General features: G+C 35.7%; 1 protein-coding gene and 1 long non-coding RNA gene across 12 annotated transcripts in view; one reads left to right on the forward strand and one right to left on the reverse strand.

Moving 5' to 3' along the window:
- CCDC141 (coiled-coil domain containing 141) overlaps nucleotides 1-19,003 on the reverse strand; it is a 247,151-nt gene that overhangs the window by 127,379 nt on the left and 100,769 nt on the right. The window lies entirely within an intron of this gene.
- Nucleotides 1-19,003, forward strand: part of LOC114671364 (uncharacterized) — a 101,018-nt gene that overhangs the window by 21,058 nt on the left and 60,957 nt on the right. The gene's annotated exons all lie outside the window — the stretch shown is intronic.

Raw genomic sequence — 19,003 nt, forward strand, 5'->3', positions numbered from 1 at the left:
TCATTGCTATTGAACCAGGGAGAGCTTGTGGATAAGAGCAAAGAACCCCAGCTAGAGGTACACTTTTTATCCAAGCTTGTCAAGCAGCTTCAGGAAGAAGATTTTGCTTTTTTGAGCCTTATTTTTACTGCAGTGCAATGACAGTCACCATCAGTTTGTACATTTCTGCTTTCCTAGTGACTCATCTGTTAATTCAGTGACAAATTAGCTGTGCTTCAAGTTCCTGGATTTTATGCCCTCCCAAACTGTGGGATACTGGCTGTTCGATCCATAAATTAACCTTACCAGCATTGGAATTGCAAGTCTGTAATAGAAGTGACAGATATCACCAAATTAATTTCTGACTATTAGTTGCTGCTTTCTTATCTTAGTTCATTTGCATATTTTAGAGATTTAGTTAGTTTGTTTTAGTTCATTCAGATATTTTTAAAGTTGCAGGAAAATAGCCCATGACTTGGAAATCTCTTGTTTGCCTTATTCTCTTCAGTGTTTGGCCACTGAATGATTCCACTCAGCAGCACTTTAGCAGCATGAAGCAGGGTGCTTGTTGCTAATACACACTGAAGCAAATGGCTATGTGGCAAAATAAAATTTGAAAATAAAATAAAATCACAACACACTATGCTCATAAACAAATCTTCAAAATAGTCATTGGAGCACAAATGCATTTATTCTTTCTTCCTTGGTTCGACATAGATGAAAATTTAATTACAAGGGAATTCTGGGGAAAATATTCCCAAGATTTGTATATTCCAAGAACCATTTTCTTCTTTAGTGTCTCGTCCCTGTTTTTCTTAGATTTCTTGTTCCTATTAATCACATTTTCTTCTAGTTAAGTAAGAGAGCCTGGTTGGTGTTTCCATTTTAAATTAAATTTAATAAAAGTCTAGCTGGCCAAAATACTTGCATCTAACACAATTTGCCTACAATCAGATTGTGTCATGGGCTGACCATATGGTCCCAGTTTATCTTAATGTCCTCAGAGGACTTACTTTTTCATTGTCTACACAATCCATTGGAGATATTTTCAGGATCTCAACACACATAATTCAGCTACAGGGGAAATTATTAGATTGTGTGGTGATTTCCCTAAATGAAATAGGCTAACTTAATAGAAGGGAGGGTCTATTTATGTTTTATCCACAATAAACCTCAAATATAGACTTTTTTAAAAAGCCTCTTAAATCTGATTGGCTGTTAGTATCTCTTGGGAAAGTTTTAAAAACACGTATTTCCAGGCTCACCCCCTATCCACTGAATCATAATTTATATTAGTAGGGTGAAAAAAATAAGGATTTAAAAAAAAATCTGAAGCATTTTATTTGCAGTCAGGGACAAGGAAATGACACAGACAAATTTTAGAACCACTGATACAGAATATTCTAAGGTATTTAATGAATAGGTAACATTTGACTTAGAATAATTGATATATAATTATGCTGATAATTGGAAGATAGATTCTATAAGAATAGTAGTTTAAACCTAAAACTTTCAACTAACTTGACTCTGAAAATTACATTATTGTATTAATGACTTCTAAATCTAAAATTTAACTTTAGTTTTACACATTACTTCATTCAGTCAATAAGTATTGAGCTAGCCTGTGGAAGATACAATGACAAATAAACAAAATCCTCACCCTTAGACTCCTTGAATGATTGTTACACTAATCCATCAGGAGTTTAAACAGCCCTGTGCAATATTGGATATCATTAGTCTTAATTCAGAAAGATGAAACTGACGCATTTCTTCCTACTTTCTTCATTGACATCATTGTCTCAACAAAGGCACCACTGATTTAAAAGGGGAAGGATTCAAAATTACAGCTGGATATAAAGAATAAGTTCTAATGTTCTATAACACTGTAGGATGACCATAATATATATTTTCAAATAGCTAGAAGAAAGGATATTGGATGTTCCCAACACAGAGAAATGATAAATGTGCGAGATGATGGATTTGGTAATTAGCCCAATCTGATATACATACATATGTTATATGTATTGAAACATCACTATGTACCCCCCAAATATATACAATTATTATGTGTCATTTTAAAGAAAAAAAGCTAAGAAAAGGTAAAAAAAATATGATCAGGTTTTTCTTTCCCAAAATTGTCTATATGCCCATGTGGTTATTTTTACCTTCCTTGTAAAATTTTTGTAACTATATTTATAATAGCTATGTATTCTATCATAGGAAAAAATCCTTACCTCTAATGGTATGGAAGAAATCGCTTGTCTTCTAACAAAATCCACTGAAAGCTAGAATTTCTTCAACTCATCTCTTTGCAGGCTCTGGGTTTCAGTTCACCACTAAGTATATGCACAGGACTCTCATTCCATAGTCAATAATCTGTGAACCAGCCACAAATGATACCGGGATGGGCATTCCATAACTCTCCTACGCTGAATGTGGAACCATCTAAAAAGCATTATTCAGCACTTTTTATGAACACAAGCTCAAATGGAAAACAAAACAAGTGTGTAGCAGAAAGTGAAATCAGTTTCTGCTTTGGGGTATCTGAGAAGCCATCTTATTGGGTCTTAAACACGCACAGGAATTTCACCTGGTGAGCGTAGAGGTGGGTCTTGGGAGAGGGCAAGGATGACTCACCATGTCCCAAGCAGGAGAGACAGCCTGAGCCAGAGCACTGAAGCAAGGGGGTTGGTGTTATCAAGAAAATGTGGAGGACGATTCTGGATCATAGAGAAATGGAGCTAATGGTTTCCAGAGAATTCATAAGAGTTTCCTATAGGAAGCGATGTCTGAGCTGAGACCTCAAATAAGCTGTGGGAGTTATCTAGGCAAAAAAAGGAGTGCAGGTGGGGTGGGGAGTGAAGGGTGACAGAAAAATGAGATATTAAGAATGAAAAGAGATATAAAATGAATAGGAGATAGAACCAGTGGGATTTAGAATAGGATCCATTTCTCCTGGAAATGAGGGGAAAGAAGTAAAAGAGAGAAGCAAGGAAGAGACAAAAAGTTTGGGTAGAGAAGAAAAGAACAAGCAATTCCACTCTGTGGGACTAAGTGACTTTGAGGTTAGTTAAAGCCTGGCTCCATGATAGTTGAGCATTTTAAAAGAGCACGAAGGTTTTGGACTAGTTGTTAAGGGGTATGGAGCAGGGAATTAACAGATGATAAATAAAGGGATTTGAAAGGCTAACTGGTAACAGATAAATTATGATCAGAATAATTATGCTAATTGTTTCAGAATTAGGAAGAAACAGAGAAACCAGGTGATTGAGTAGCACATGCTGAGTAGCACAAGGACAGAGACCAGGAAAAGAAAGAAGGCACGGAGGTGGTGATGAGAGCAGTTTTGGGTGATGCTATAAAGCAAAGTGTTGTGGCCACAGTAGTGGGAAGCTGAAGCTAGCTGAAAATAGGTCTTTGGAGTAAAAAAAAGTCAAGGAAAGCAAAGGCTAGGGCATTAAATAAGTCACTAAATGGCTAAATTAGCACAGGAAGGTTGTAGGCGGTTCAGGGAATGACTGTGTTAAGGTATAAGAAGTCCTCTCAGGTGTTCACTTAAAGTAGATTCAATTTCACTATTATTATCATGATAGCAAAATACCATGCAATATAATAGTATTAACTGTAAAAAGCCATGCTTTCTGGGACATTTTATTTAAGGGCTGACAAATGCCAGGAAAAAAAACAAAAAAGATGTATGAGGAATTTTTGTAAAAGTCAAAACTAAAAATGATTTTCTAAGCATTTAAACTTAACGAGCTGGTAAAGATTCTGTAAGCAAAATAACAGCAGGTAGTTTTAAACCTCATGATCATAGATCATAGAGCACAATGTTCTTTATTTGCTTTCTTAACTCAGCCCTTTCTTAGATGGGCATGAATATTTCGGAGGGACTTTCTAAATTCACCTTTCCCTTGGAAATTAAAACATAGGGTTCACTAAACTTTAAATTGAGCTGCAAGTTAAGGCTAGAATAGGGTCACCAATATGAAAATCCCATCATTGTGTGGACATTCCCAGTGCTTGCTGGCAAATTCAATACTATTTGTATATATTTTGCCTGTTAGTAATAAAAAGATTTCTAATTTATGTTCTGTGAAAAATGACATCTGCTTTTAATTGGAAAGTTCATTAAAGAATCAGACGAGTAAAACAAATTATTCACTAAAATGAAGACAGAGGAATTGAAATGCTCTGCTGCAGGTGTCTTACTCTTTGGAGAACTCACTAATTTCTGCCTTGAGACATTTCAGATTCAGACCCCACTTTATTTTTTAAATTAGATGAAACATTATAAAAACAGACTGTCTTTCATTGTATTGATTTTCTTTGTAATCATCAGATATGTGAGCTGATTTATTGAAGCAACATATTTTATAGTGATTTTACAATTTTTTCACATACCTTTGGTGAAGGAATTTGGGGAGATAATCAAAGTTCAAATAGCAGAAGAGTCAGCTTCTTTATACAGGTTAATAAATGCAGCAATGAGAAGAAAATTGTTCAACAATGCCTGTGATACACTTGGAAAATATTTGGATATCCTGGACACTATGATTATGCAAACTCTGGATATTGCTACATACCTCTTTAACTACCCATGAGACATATAAGTAGCTCCTTTGTTACTAAATATAAGTATAATATAAATATAAATATAAGGGCTACTTCTGAGGAAATATTTGTATTTTTGAAAATGAACAATCAGAACATTTAAATACTTATCTTTTGATCTTCAATTACCTGAGTAATGTATCTAGGACTAAATAAAAACAACAACAAAAATTAAGTTGTAAGCTTGGGCAAGCACGTCCACACCTTAAGAGACTCAAAGATTTATTTTGACTTATATCTTCTGAGTTTTAACAATGACCCAGTATTCTGACTCTATCACTTATACTCTCTTTCATTGTGCAGTTATTTCCCTTATAACCTTTGTTATCCAAAAGGCAGCCCCGAGACCCGCAGCATCATTACCCTGCAGCTTGTTAGTAATGTAGATACTAAGGTCCCACTCTAAACCTGATGAATCAGAATCTGCCTTTTAAAATACATGGGTAATTCATGAGTACACTATAGTTTGAGAAGCTCTGGTCTAGAATACACTGAAATAGCAGCTTCTTACAACTAGACAGATGATCAAAACACAAATGAACAAAGAATATGGAAGGGGAAACTTGCAGATGATATGATCTTACATGCTGAGAACTCTAAGGGATAATTTTTAAAAATTAAAGCAAATAAATTAAGTCAGTAGAGTTGGAGAGTATAAAACCAACACTCAAAAAAAATCACTTGTGTTTCTATAGAATAGCATTGAACAAACTGAAAAGGAAATTAAGAAAATGATTTCATTCACAGTAGCATCAAAAAAATGTAAAATACCTAGGAATAAATTTAATCAAGGAGATTGGAAACTTATACAAGGAAAATTACAAAACACTGTTAAAAAATGAAAAACCTAAATAAATGACAAGATATCACATGATCATGAATTGGAGAATTTAATGTTAAGATGGCAATACTCCCCAGAGTATTCTAGGGATACAATGCAATCCCTATCAGAATCTCACTGGCCTTTTTTGAAGAAATGGAAATGCTGATCCTAATATTAATGTGGAATTGCAAAGGATCCTGAATAGCCAAAACAATCTTCATAAATAAGAAGAATATTAGAGAACTTACCCTTCCAGATTTTAAAACTTACTACAATCCTACAGTAATCAAAGCAGTGTGGCAAACTGGCATGAAGATAGACATATAGATTTACAGAATAGAAGAGCCCAGAAATAAACCCACACATCTGTGGCCAATTAATTTTCAGTGAGTGTGCCAAAGTCATTCAACAGAGAAAGAATATTTTTTTCCAACAAATCTTGCAGGGACAATTGAATATCCACATGCAAACTAATGAAGTTAGACCCTTACCTCACAACATACAAAAAATTAACTCAAAATGGAACAAAGATCTAAATATATACACTAAAGCCATCAAATTGTTATAAGAAAACATAAGGGATAAATTTTCATAACTTTGGATTTAGTGATGGTTTCTTAGACATGACACCAAAAACATAACCAAAAAAATTAAGATAGATAAACTTTATCAAAATTAAAACTTTTACTTAGCAAAGAACATTTTGGTCAAAGGGCTTGAATAGACTTTTTTTTTTTAAGGAAGATATACAAATGGCCAGTCAGTAAATGAAAAGATCTGCAACATCATTAGTTATTAGGGAAATACAAATAAGAATCACAATGAACTAGCACTTGATGCAGACTAAGATGACTATAAAAATCAAACAAAATGAAAGAAAACAAGTGCTGGAGAGGATTTAGAGAAATTGGAATCTTCTACCTTTCTGGTAGAAATATAAAACAGAGTAGCTGCTATGGAAAAATAGCATAGTAATTTCTCGTAAGTTAAGCATAGAAACTCCACACGATCTAGCAATTCTACTCCTAGGTATTACCCAAAAGAATTGAAAAGAGGTATTCAAAAATATACATATACATGAATGTTCATAGCAGCACTATTAACACTAGACAAAAGGTGAAAACAACCCAAATGTCTATCAACTGATGTATGGATAAATGAAAGATGGTATATCCATGCAATGGAATATTATTCAGTATAAAAAGGAAGTGTTAATACATGCTGCAACATGGATAGACCTGAAAAACATGCAAAGTGTAAGAATTCAGACACAAAAAGCCATTAAATATTATTTTATTTAATGGTATTTCCAGAATAGGTAAATACATGGACACAGAAAGCAGATTAGTTGTTGTCAGGGGCTGAGGGGAGACAGGAATGAAGATTGACTGCTTAATGGTTATGGTGTTTCTTTTTGGAGTTATGAAAATATTCTGAACTAGGTAGCCATGATAGTTATACAATACTGTCTAATTTACTAAATGTCACTAATGATAAATTTTATGTAATATTTACTTCACCATTATTTTCTTAAAGCCCATATTATGTTGTGTTTCTGTTGTGCCAGGCATTGTGCTAAGAACTGTTACATATGGCCAGGTGTGGTGACTCACGCCTGTAATCCCTGCACTATGGGAGGCTGAGGAGGGCAGGTCACTTGAGGTGAGGAGTTCGAGACCAGCCTGGCCAACATGATGAAACCCTGTCTCTACTAAAAATAAGAAAATCAACCGGGGCATGGTTGCGCATGCCTGTAATCCCAGCTACTCAAGAGGCTGAGGCAAGAGAATTGCTTGAACCTGGAAGGTGGAGCCTGAATAAGCCAAGATCATGCCACTGCACTCCAGCCTGGGTGACAAAGTAAGACTCAGTCTCAAAAAAACAAAACCAAAAACAAAACAAAACAAAACAAAAAAACACACACACAAAACTGTTATAAACGACCACATTTAATCTTCACAACAAACTGTAAATTAGGTACAATTGTTACCCCCTTTCACAAAAAGGGACTGGAACTTAGGCCCAAATACACAAAAAATTTGCCCAAGATTATATCAGAAGTAAGCAGAGATGCTCAAATTTAACTCCAGTTCCCTTGCCTGAGTGCTGCCATGCTGTATGCTGCCTGGGAGCATCCCATTCACTCTCTGCTAAGTAGTCTAAGATGCTATATGTTGCCACTTCACATAATGTATATCTACACGGTTTGGTAACATGTAATCCTTAGAAAACACATTTAAAATATGTGTTAAAATGAGGAAATGCTTATGATATAATGTTAATTGGAAAAAGCATCACATTGTAAAACAACACATACAATTTTTTGTGTATACATACATATATGTATACACAAAATATATAGTATATATGTGCATATAATACACAGTTTTGGAACACTCATATGTAAATGTTTTATATTTCCTTCCTATTTCCATATACACCCACATACAGTGTGATTTTAATTTTCTTTTGTTTAGTTTTATGTCATTTCTATTTTTTCTAAGATGACAAGGTACTGTGTAATCAGAAAAATAAAACAATAAACATATTTTGAAAGAGTCACTTTCTTGCATTGGCTCTACTGATGATAATTACGCATTTAAATTACTTAAATAAGCTTGCGGGATATTCTGCTTTACTTCCTTATCCTATATTTATAAATATTTTTTAACTTTAAACTGAATTCTTCCCTTTGACTAAAGTTTCTGTGGGACCTAAGCACCTAAGCATTGGTATTTTCTGAAGATCTCCAAATAATATTATTTGAAGGAACTTGGGGCCAAGATCACAAATCCAATTTATGAAATCACTCAATAATGACTAGAAAATATTTTCAATGACTTGGAAAATCGGATTAGATGATGAATCGTGGAAGATGGTTTTAATCTTGAAGCTGAGATATGTGAATGCTGCTATATTAAAACATTGAAGATGATGTTTCTATACACAATTTTCAGTTTTGCTTCTCTCCCAGAACTTTAAAAATTATTAATCAAGAACTTCATAAACCATATATGTCATAATAAAAGACAACAATATAAGTCATCTATAAAAATTAAGAGGAACATGAACATACATGAAACATATGGGCGAAACGTCTAAGTTGGTGCCTCTTAAATTTTAGCATGAATACAAATCCTCTTGGGGAATTTGTTAAAGCACAGTCTCATGCCATAAGTGTGATGGGTGGATTTGAGATTCTAAATCTCTAACAACTCTCTGACGCTGCTGTTGCTCTCTGGGAGTCACACCTTGAATAACAAGGCTATATAAGTTTCATTTAAGCCTTAAAGATGGAGATTAATAACCTCCATCTTGAAAGAGAGCATGCCCTTCCTGAAGTCACTCCCATTCAAACCACAGTAGTTTCTTAAGTGATTTTCTGTCTTCTATCTCCCTCCCATTACTGTCGTTCACATTATTTCCAAGGTAATCTCCCAAAATGCAAATCAGTTTAAGCTATACTTTGCTTTGATGATATTTAAATGCCCATCTGGTCTCAAATCCAAATGTTTACAGCAGCCAGGCACATCATGTGAATGAGTGAAGCAAGGCTAAAAGGGGAGGTAGGTCATGAGGAATAGTGGCAAACTAAGGACTGTGGCAGACTGATATGCACATACCTTTTCTAAAAGAAACAGGTATTACTGGGCTCCAGCCAGGTGTCACTATGTCTATGTGGGAAGACGAGCTGATAATGCCAGATCTTCCAGTTTTTTTTAAAAAAACAGGAAATCTAGATTTCTTTTTTAACAGAAACTCCAACATTTTAAGATTAATATTATTTTTTTCAAGCCAGATGCCCACCAAAACCTACATAGAATCTCTGGGAATGAGATGCAGACATCAGTATTTTTTCAACATCCTCTAGGTGACTCCAGTGTGCAGCCAGAGTTGAGAAGCACTAATCCACACATTCCCCCATGGCACAAACTAGAAAGGGCCTGAACTTAACCAAGGGTTGAAGCTATAGAAGTACAGATTGGTTCATGAAGGGAGTTCTATTATATGAACATTATTTCTGATGTGTAAGAGAAGGACTGATCATACCCCCTCAAAAAAAATAATTAGCAAGTATTTGTTTGCATAATATTTTAATACATCCTACAACAAATTCTGAGTTTCAAAGGTTCAATTCAAGCTTTGGAGCATCAAGGTGATTTATAATACAATTTAAGAGTATTTAAGGTTTTAAACCAAAGGACAGTTTATAATTATCCATATCTGCTATTTCTTTGTCTCTTACACATGTAAAAGAAAAAAAGAATTTTCATATTCGGTAAAGAAAGTATAATTCAAAGCAATTACCCACAGTCAAAGGTCATATTTAAAAATCCTTTAGTTCATTTATTTCAATATGTTCTGAATAAAGTATCACACTTATTAAGAGCTATGAAAGTTGCTGTATTTCTTGTTCTGAATGTATTCCAGTAAGAAATGATAGAGACATTTTCAAAGTTTTCTTAGAAAGAACTCACTGAGTAGACTAACAAGCCATATACACCAGCTTCCTGCTGTTGAATTTAGCTGTGGGTAGCAGAGAACACCTGCTTTCTCTGTGTTACCAGATTATTTATAGGAGCTTCACTGATGAATCCTCAGCTTGATTCCTTATTTCTATGTTAAATCTTCTTTGAAAGGAATATTTCCTATTCTGTGCCTCATATCCACACCCAAACAAAAGTCCAAAATGTAATATGCTGCTTACTACTTAAGGACATATAAAATTGAATTTCTTTTCCATGAACAAGAAATTAGATTGTTGAAAAACCACAGATAAAAACTATTTGGAAGTTTACACTATGGATGGGAAAGGAAACCAAACAATATTTTTGGAGCCACTACTAAAACATGGATGTGTTCACAAACATTATCTTTTTTTTTAACTTTTATTTTATGTTCAGGGATACAGTGAAGGTTTGTTACATAGGTGAACTCGTGTCACGGGGTTTGTTGTACAGATTATTTCATCACCCTGGTATCAAGCCCAGTCCCCAGTAGTTATCTTTTCTGATCCTCTTCCTTCCCCCATCCTCCACCCTCAAGAAGACCCCAGTGTCGGCTGTTTTCTTCATTGTATTCATAAGTGCTCATCATTTGACTCTCATTTATATGTGAAAACACGCAATATTTTGTTTTCTGTTACTGCATTAGTTTGCTAAGGATAATAGCCTCCAGCTCCATCCATGTTCATGCAAAAGACATGATCTCATTCTTTTTTATGGCTGCATAGTATTCCATGGTGTATATGTACCAAATTTTCTTTATCCAATCTGTCATTGATGGGCATTTAGGATAATTTTATGTCTTCACTGTTGTGAATAGTGCTACAATGAACATTGACATGCATATGTCTTTATGGTCGAATGATTTCTATTCATCTGGGTATATGCCCAGTAATGAGATTGATGGGTTGAATGGCAGTTCTGCTTTTAGCTTTGAGGAGTCTCCATACTGTGATTTACACATTCCCATCAACCGTGTTAAGTGTTCCCTTTGCTCCACAACTTCACCAGCATCTGTTATTTTTTGACTTTGCCATTCAGATTGGTGTGAGATGGTATCTCATTGTGGTTTCAATTTGCATTTGTCTAATAATCAGTAATATTGAGCTTTTTTTCAGGCTAATAATCTCTAATAATCAGTAATATTGAGCTTTTTTTTCAGGCTACACATATGTCTTCTTTTGAGAAGGTCTGTTGATGTCCTTTGCCCACTTTTTAATGGAGTTGTTTGTTTTTCTCTTGTACATTTAAGTTCCTTATAGATGCTGGATATTAGACCTTTGTCAGATGCATAGTTTATAAATATTTTCTCCCATTCTGTAGGTTGTCTGTTTACTCTGTTGATAGTTTATTTTGCTGTGCAGAAGCTCTTTAGTTTAATGAGATCCCACTTGTCAATTTTTGCTTTGTTACAATAGTTTTGGGTGTCTTTGTCATGAAGTCTTTGCCTATTCCTGTGTCTAGGACAATATTGCCTAAGTTGTCTTCCAGGGTTTTTATAGTTTTGAGTTTTACATTTAAGTCCTTAATCAGCCTATCTTGAGTTGAGTTTTGCATATGGTGTAAGGAAGGGTCCACCTTTAATCTTCTGCATATGGCTAGTCAATTATTCCAGTATTTATTAAATAAGGAGTCTTTACTCTATCACTTGTTTTTGTCAGCTTTTTTGAAGATCAGCTGGTCATAGGTTTGTGGCCTTATTTCTGGATTCCCTATTCTGTTTCCTTGGTCTATGTACCTGTTTTTGTACTAGTACCATGCTGTTTTGGTTACTGTGGCCCTGTAGTATAGTTTGAAGTTTGGTAACGTAATGCTTCCAGCTTTGTTCTTTTAGTTTAGGATTGCCTTGGCTATTTGGGCTCTTTTTGATCTTACATGAATTTTAAAATAGGTTTTTCTACTTCTGTGAAGAATGTCATTGATATTTTGATAAGAATAGGGTTGAATCTGTAAATTGCTTTGTGCAGTATGGCCATATTAATGATATTCATTCTTCCTATCCATGAGTATGGAATGTGTTTCCATTTGTTTGTGTCATCTGTGAATTCTTTGGGCAGCGTTTTCTAATTCTCGTTGTAGAGATCTTTCACCTCCCTGGTTAGCTAGGAATTTAATTTTTTTTGCAACAACTGTGAATGGGATTGCCTTTCTGATTTGGCTCTTGGCGTGGCTGTTGTTGGTGTGTAGGAATGCTAATTATTTCTGTACATTGATTTTGTATCCTGAAACTTTGCTGAAGTTATCAGCTGAAGGAGCTTTTGACCAAGACTATGGGGTTTTCTAGATATAGAATCATGTCATCTGCATAAAGAGAGAGTTTGACTTCCTCTCTTCCAACTTGGATGCACTTTATTTCTTTCTCTTGCCTGATTGCTCTGGCTAGGATTTCCAATACTATGTTGAATAAGAGTGGTGAAAGAGGGCATCCTTTTCTTGTGCCAGGCTTCCAGCATTTGCCCTTTCAGTATAATGTTGGCTGTGGGTTTGTCATAGATGCCTCTTATTATTTGGAGGTATGTTCCTTCAATATCTAGTTTATTGAAGATTTTTAAAATGAAGCGGTGCTTAATTTAGTTCTGTTTATGTGATGAATCACAATTATTGATCTGCATATGTTGAACCAACCTTGCATCCCAGGGATGAAGCCTACTTGATTGTGGTGGATTAGCTTTTTGATGTGCTGCTCAATTTGGTGTGTAAGTGTTTTGTTGAGGATTTCTGCATCAATATTCATCAAGGATATTGACCTGGTTTTCATTTTTTGTTGTGTCTCTGCCAGGTTTTGTCCTCATAGAATGAGTTGGGGAGGAGTCCCTCTTCCTCAATTTTTGGGAATAGTTGTTGGAGGAATGGTTCCAGCTCTTCTTTGAACCTCTGGTGGAATTTGGCTATGAATCTATCTGGTATTAGGCTTTTTTTTTTTGTTGATAGGCTATTTATTATTTATTCAATTTTGGAGTTCATTATTGGTCTGTTCTGAGAATCAATTTCTTCATGATTCAGTCTTGGGAGGTATATGTGTCTAGGAATTTTTTTGGGTCTGTATCAAGGTGTTCGTTGTAGCTTCTGATGGTGATTTTTATTTCTGTGGGGTCAGTGGTAACATTCCCTTCATTATTTCAAATGATGTTTATTTGGATCTTCTCTCTTTTCTCCTTTATTACTCTAGCTGGCAGTCAATCTATCTTACTAAGTTTTTCAAAAAACCTACTTCTGGATTCATTGATCTCTTGAATGTTTTTTCATGTCTTCATTTCTTTCAGTTCAGCTCTGATTTGGGTTACTTCTTGTCTTCTGTTAGCTTTAGGGTTGATTTGTTCTTTTCTCTAATTATTTCTATTGAGATGATAGGTTGTTAGTTTGAGATCTTTCTAACTTTTTGATGTTAGAAAGGCATTTAGGGGAGAACACTAAATATTGGGCATTTAGTGCTATGAATTTCCCTCTTAACACTGCCTTAGCTGTGTCCCAGAGATTCTAGTACGTTGTATCTTTGTTCTCATTAGTTCCAAAGAACTTTTTGATTTTTGCCTTAATTTCACTGTTTACCCAAAAGTCACCGAGGAGCATGTTGTTTAATTTTCATGCAATTGCATGGTTTTAAGTGATTCTCCTTGTCTTAATTTCTATTTTCATTGTGCTGTGGTCTGAGAGTGTGTTTGGTATGATTTCAGTTCTTTCCCATTTGCTGAGGATTGTTTTATGTCCAATTATGTGGTCAATTTTAGAGTATGTGCCATGTGGTGATGAAAATAATGTATATTCTGTTGTTTTGGGATGAAGAGTTCTATAGGTGTCTAACATATCCATTTGGTCCAACGTTGAGTTCAGGTCTTGAATATCTTTGTTAATTTTCTGCCTTGAATTATCTGTCTAATACTGTCAGTAGAGTGCTGAAGTCTCCCACTATTATTGTCATAAAAATTTTCTAATTGAATTTTCAAGGCTTACAGGTAAGGAAAGTGGGGCTCACAGGTATGTAATGTACCCAAGGTATGTCATTCACTATGTAGTGAATGTCATAGCAGGGGTTTACACCTGTTTTTCTCCATGTAGATGCAACCAAGTATAGCATTATAGTCAACTTCTAGATATTGCATTGCTCACAGAACATACTCTGTTCTGGAGTAAGGGAAGACAAAGAATATAGAACTATAATCATTTTGTCATTATAATTCCATTTTCTCTAATCTAATCTGCATGTTTTTTCTTCTTTTGGTTTGTTGTAGGAAGCCTGCTAATTCAAGTGAGAAGAGGTTAATAAAGTGGCTAAGGAAAATGTATATTCAGCAAAGGCTGCCAGGTCTTTCCAGAAATCCTAACCCTATATATAGGACTGACTTCATGGCCAGCTGACCTGTGCAATCACACAGAGCCTTATGTTTAAAAGGGGCCCATGCTGCCCCTATACTGAACTTCTCAATAATATTTTAAGAAAACCTTCCGTAATTTTATTTTGCACTGGGCCCCACAAATTATGTAGCTTGTTTTTTCTGTAAAGTGAAACTAAGGTTCTGTAGATCACAGAACTTTTCTGTGGGAGACAAAAGGTAGTTGAGTCTCAGGGCACATGGCTGTCTACATACAATAAGGTTGGATGCCATAGACAGGAGATATGTCAGGGGAGAACTTTTTAGGTGTGATGCTTTCTCTCCTTACCTCCCTGGTCGTTGCTCATCTTTGTACCTTTTTGGATAGAAAACAGTACCCTCAGTCCAGTACCAGTAAGAGAGAAAAAACAGAACCCCATGGAAATCTAATCAGATGGATAGTTGATATTAGAGAGGCAGGCAACCTGATCTGTTTCTTCATGTGTCTGTACCAACTCTCCACCATGTGAGCTGGGTAGAATACCACCCAGAGAAATAGGTCATGGATAAAAGCAAGGTCCAGAATCCAGTCACTGGGAGGTCGTCCAAGGGGTATACTCTTTTGTTCGTGTGGTGGAGGGGGGGTGTTGGGGGACAAATGGGAATGGCTGAATACTAATTGTAGCAAAAGAAGTCATCTGCACTTAGGGTACTCTCCCCAACTCACCCAGAAGGGGTAAGTTAGAGCACTGGCTTTCATATCCCCAACATACTAAAGTTACTGATATCCCAATGGAACATTAACTCACAGGGATAAACAACATCTGTTGACCACAAGCAACACTGAAATACAGAATTAATGCACTGGACAGACCAAAAATTTAATATGTTAAAAAGTATGTCTTAAGATATGAGGAAATACATTAGATAGGTAAAACAGAAAACCATTTGTGAAGAAGAATCAATGTCAGCAATTGGGCATGAAAAATGTAATAGCTGAAGTGAAGAACTTGGCAGAAGGGCTGAATGGCAGAAGGAGTACAGCAGAAGAAAGAATGAGTGCGCTATAAGATCAGAGATTAGGAAGGAATAAAGAAATAGGGGGAGGCAGTGACAAGTTAAGAAGGATATAAGTAGAACATCATGTATGTAATACAACTTTCCAAATTTACATTGCGACTAGAAATTAGCGTACTGAAGAACACAAAGAACTGTATAAACTAGATGCAAAGAGTGTTATGGCAAAAAACAATATGAGATCTATGGCTTCATACTATTTATGAAAATTAAAACATGTAACTCTCTATTTTAGAAATAGGACTATGTCTAAAGACAAAAGTTGAGCCCATTAGAGTAGGTGCCTGTGAGAATGAGAATGTGAGGGAGACAGAGAATAAAGGCGAAGACAATAAGGTAAACCAAAAGGGAAGTGTAACTCTACTCTGAGGGTTACAAAAATGGTTTTAAAGATAATAGGTGGATAGATAGATAAAAGAAGGCTAAGTGATTATCTAAAGTCACCAGGGAATCACAAAGAAAAACTAAAAGGATGTTTCTTCTTCACAACGTAAAAGACTTACTACACAGACATCAATCAAATGTCCTTTTCATATCAGGGACTGTCCTATGTGCTGGGAATACCAAGGTAAGACACTGTCTACTTTAAAAAAAATACTGCTACTTCCCCCAGCCAGACTTATTCCTTTCAACCAGCTCTGGAAAGGTGTTTTTTACACTCATCTTGCTTTCAATATAACAAGCATAACTGATATTGAAATGTGCATCCTATCTCATTTACAGGATTTGAAAATTAAAGAAAGTTTTGAGGTCATCTAGGCCTACCTCTGATTGCTTCAGGAATCTCTTCTATTTCCCAACCTGTGGAAGTCTACTTTGCTGTCATGACCATGAATTATTATTTCTTTCCTACAGAATGGCTGTGGATGTCTATTGCCTCTAGGACAACTCTCCTTAGCCTCTCTTCTCTGGCTTACACGTTACGAGGACTTTAACTCTCATCATAGACAGCCTGGTTTGATTGCTGTTTGCCTTATTCTGCCATATTCTGGTTTGACCACCCCCTCCTAACCAACAACTCATATTCTATCCATCTGTTCAAGCCCCATCATTCCAGAAAGCTGTCCTGGATCACCCCAGAATAGAGCACTACTCCCCCTTGTACAAACAGACTGATGGTGGTCTCTCTCAACCCATATGATTCGGAGACTCCTGAAGTCTTAATAACCAGTTATCTTGCCAGTGAATTCTCTAGTGTCTGAAATTCATGGCAAATATCTTTAGAACCTTTTTGTACCTACAAGTTATATTTGAGCATTCATTTTCATTTGACTGAATCAGTCTAAATAATTAGTCCACATTTTTGTAATTTGTAATTAAAGGTGGATTAAGATTGATGGCTCTATAGCCCAACCCATAGTTCGGAAGGAAAATCTTACATTGGAAAGAATACTTCACAGAAATAAATAAAAAGAAGAAATCCCAATAAATAAACTAATACTTTTTTTTTTTTTTTAGAAAATAAATTTGCCAGGTATGATGGTTCATGCCTGTAATCCCAGCACTTTAGAGGGCTGAGGTGGGAGGATCACTTGAGGCCAGGAGTTCATGACCAGCCTGAGAAACATAGCAAGACCCCATCTCTACAAAAAAAAAAAAATTAGCCAGGTGTGGTGGTGTGCAGCTGCAGTCCCAGGTGCTCGGGAGGCTGAGTTGGGAAGATCGCTTGAACCCAGGATGTCGAGGCTGTGGTGAGCTATGATTGTACCACTGTGCTCCAGCCTGAGTGACAGAGTGAGACCCCCATCTCAAAAAATAAATAAATAAATAAAAAGGAAAATAAATTTATTCTCAGGAATGCTGTAGAGAAATAGGTTTCTCTGCCTCACTTTTCAAAAACAGTTTGCCTTGAAAACTACTTGGGTACATGGGGCAGTACTCAGCTTCTGCCCAAGATGCAGAGTAGTTCAGGACCCTAAAGGAAGTGGATATACTTGTATGGAACCTCCCAGGCTCAAACAATCCCCCCACCTCAGCCTCCTGAGTAGCTGGGACCACAGGCATGCACCACCACACCTGGCTAAATATTTTGTAGAGATGGAGTCTCCCTATGTCATGAGGCTTATCTAGAATATTATTTATTTCTAAACAGGAATGAACTATCAAGTCATGAAAAGATATAAAGGAAACTTAAATACATATTACTAAGTGAAAAACGTCAATCTGAAAGCCTACATACTGTACAATTCTAACTACATGACATTCTGGAAAAGGCAAAACTATGAAGAGAGTAAAAAGATCAGTGGTTGTCAGGAGTTGCGGGTGTGGAAAAGAATGAACAGGCAGAGCACAGAGGAGTTTTAGGGTAGCAAGAATAATCTGTATAATTCAATGATGTTCAATCATTCAATACATGTCATCACACATTTGTCCAAACCCATGGACTGTACAAAACCAAGAGTGAACCCTAATATAAGCTATGAACTTTGGGTAATAATGATGTGTCAATGTAGGTCCATTTAATGCACCACTCTGGTGAGGATGTTGATAATGGGGGAGATTATGAATGTGTGGGGGCAGGGTGTATATGGGAAATTCTACACCTTCCCCTTAATTTTGCTGTGAACTTAAAACTGCTCTAAAAATAGTCTTTTAAAAATTATTTTTTACATCCCTTATACCTGCAACTTAATAATATTGATGGAAATAATATCTATATGCTTTTTTGTTTATGCACATCAGAGGTGGAAATACAGCTATAAACTATGAGAAAAACTGTGGCCTACTAAGGTCAAACATTAACAAATATTCTACTCCAGACTGTCTTCAGGCTAGAGGAAACCATAACTCCACATTTATCATGAATATAACCCCAAGGGATGTATAAATTATGTGTACACTATATACTGCTTTTTTTTTTGTATTAAAGGAAGCAGCATCCTATGCAATTCTGGTAATCTCTTGTGCTTAGCATTTGGGGCTTTCGATAGAACTTTCACTGATAAAACTTGAGTGATACAAACAGAATCAATTGCCATATAATTCAATGAAAATAATTAACGTCCTAAACAGATAAACCAAATGCTGAAAAATTTTAAGAACTTAAAAAATAATCAGTCATTATTAGTCAGTCTTCTGTAAGTGCACCTTTTATCAATCAGTCAAATATTCAAACCAAACACTTTGAATGCCTAGAAGACACTGGAGTGTTCAAACAGAAGCAAGAAACTGAAACAAATGTGTCATGATCCCCATGAAAAGATTTAAGTCTAAATAAATGCAATCTACTGCCTCCGTCCTCATCTTGCCGACTCCTATCCTCCCAGATATGTGAATATTTGACTTGTCTAGCCTGTATTTAGCTATTGTCTAGTAGTGTTGGCCCATTGTTTTCTAGAGCTTTATGACTTAGCTCTACCTACAACTATCAATCATCTAAAATATTAATAATACAAAGTTCTCTAAGCGTTGATAGTGATTATTCACTGTTCTCATTCCATCTACTATGATGGACTTCTGTTTTCTTGCAGATCAATATGGAGCCTCTGTAAAGAATTTTGGAAAGTATTTATAGACCCCCAGATGTATAAATGCATTGATTTTCAAATAACAAGACACAATGGAGAGAAGGTCAACCACAACACAGGTGCTTTACTCATCTTGCTTTCAGCACTTCATGTTGCATTTTAATGCATTCTATATACCTACAAGTGGCTGCCGGGCTGGTAACCATTACTTGTTGCAAAACTGAGAAA

Source organism: Macaca mulatta, chromosome 12 (genome assembly GCF_049350105.2).
Source record: "Macaca mulatta isolate MMU2019108-1 chromosome 12, T2T-MMU8v2.0, whole genome shotgun sequence".
In the NCBI taxonomy this organism is placed as follows: Eukaryota; Metazoa; Chordata; class Mammalia; order Primates; family Cercopithecidae; genus Macaca; species Macaca mulatta.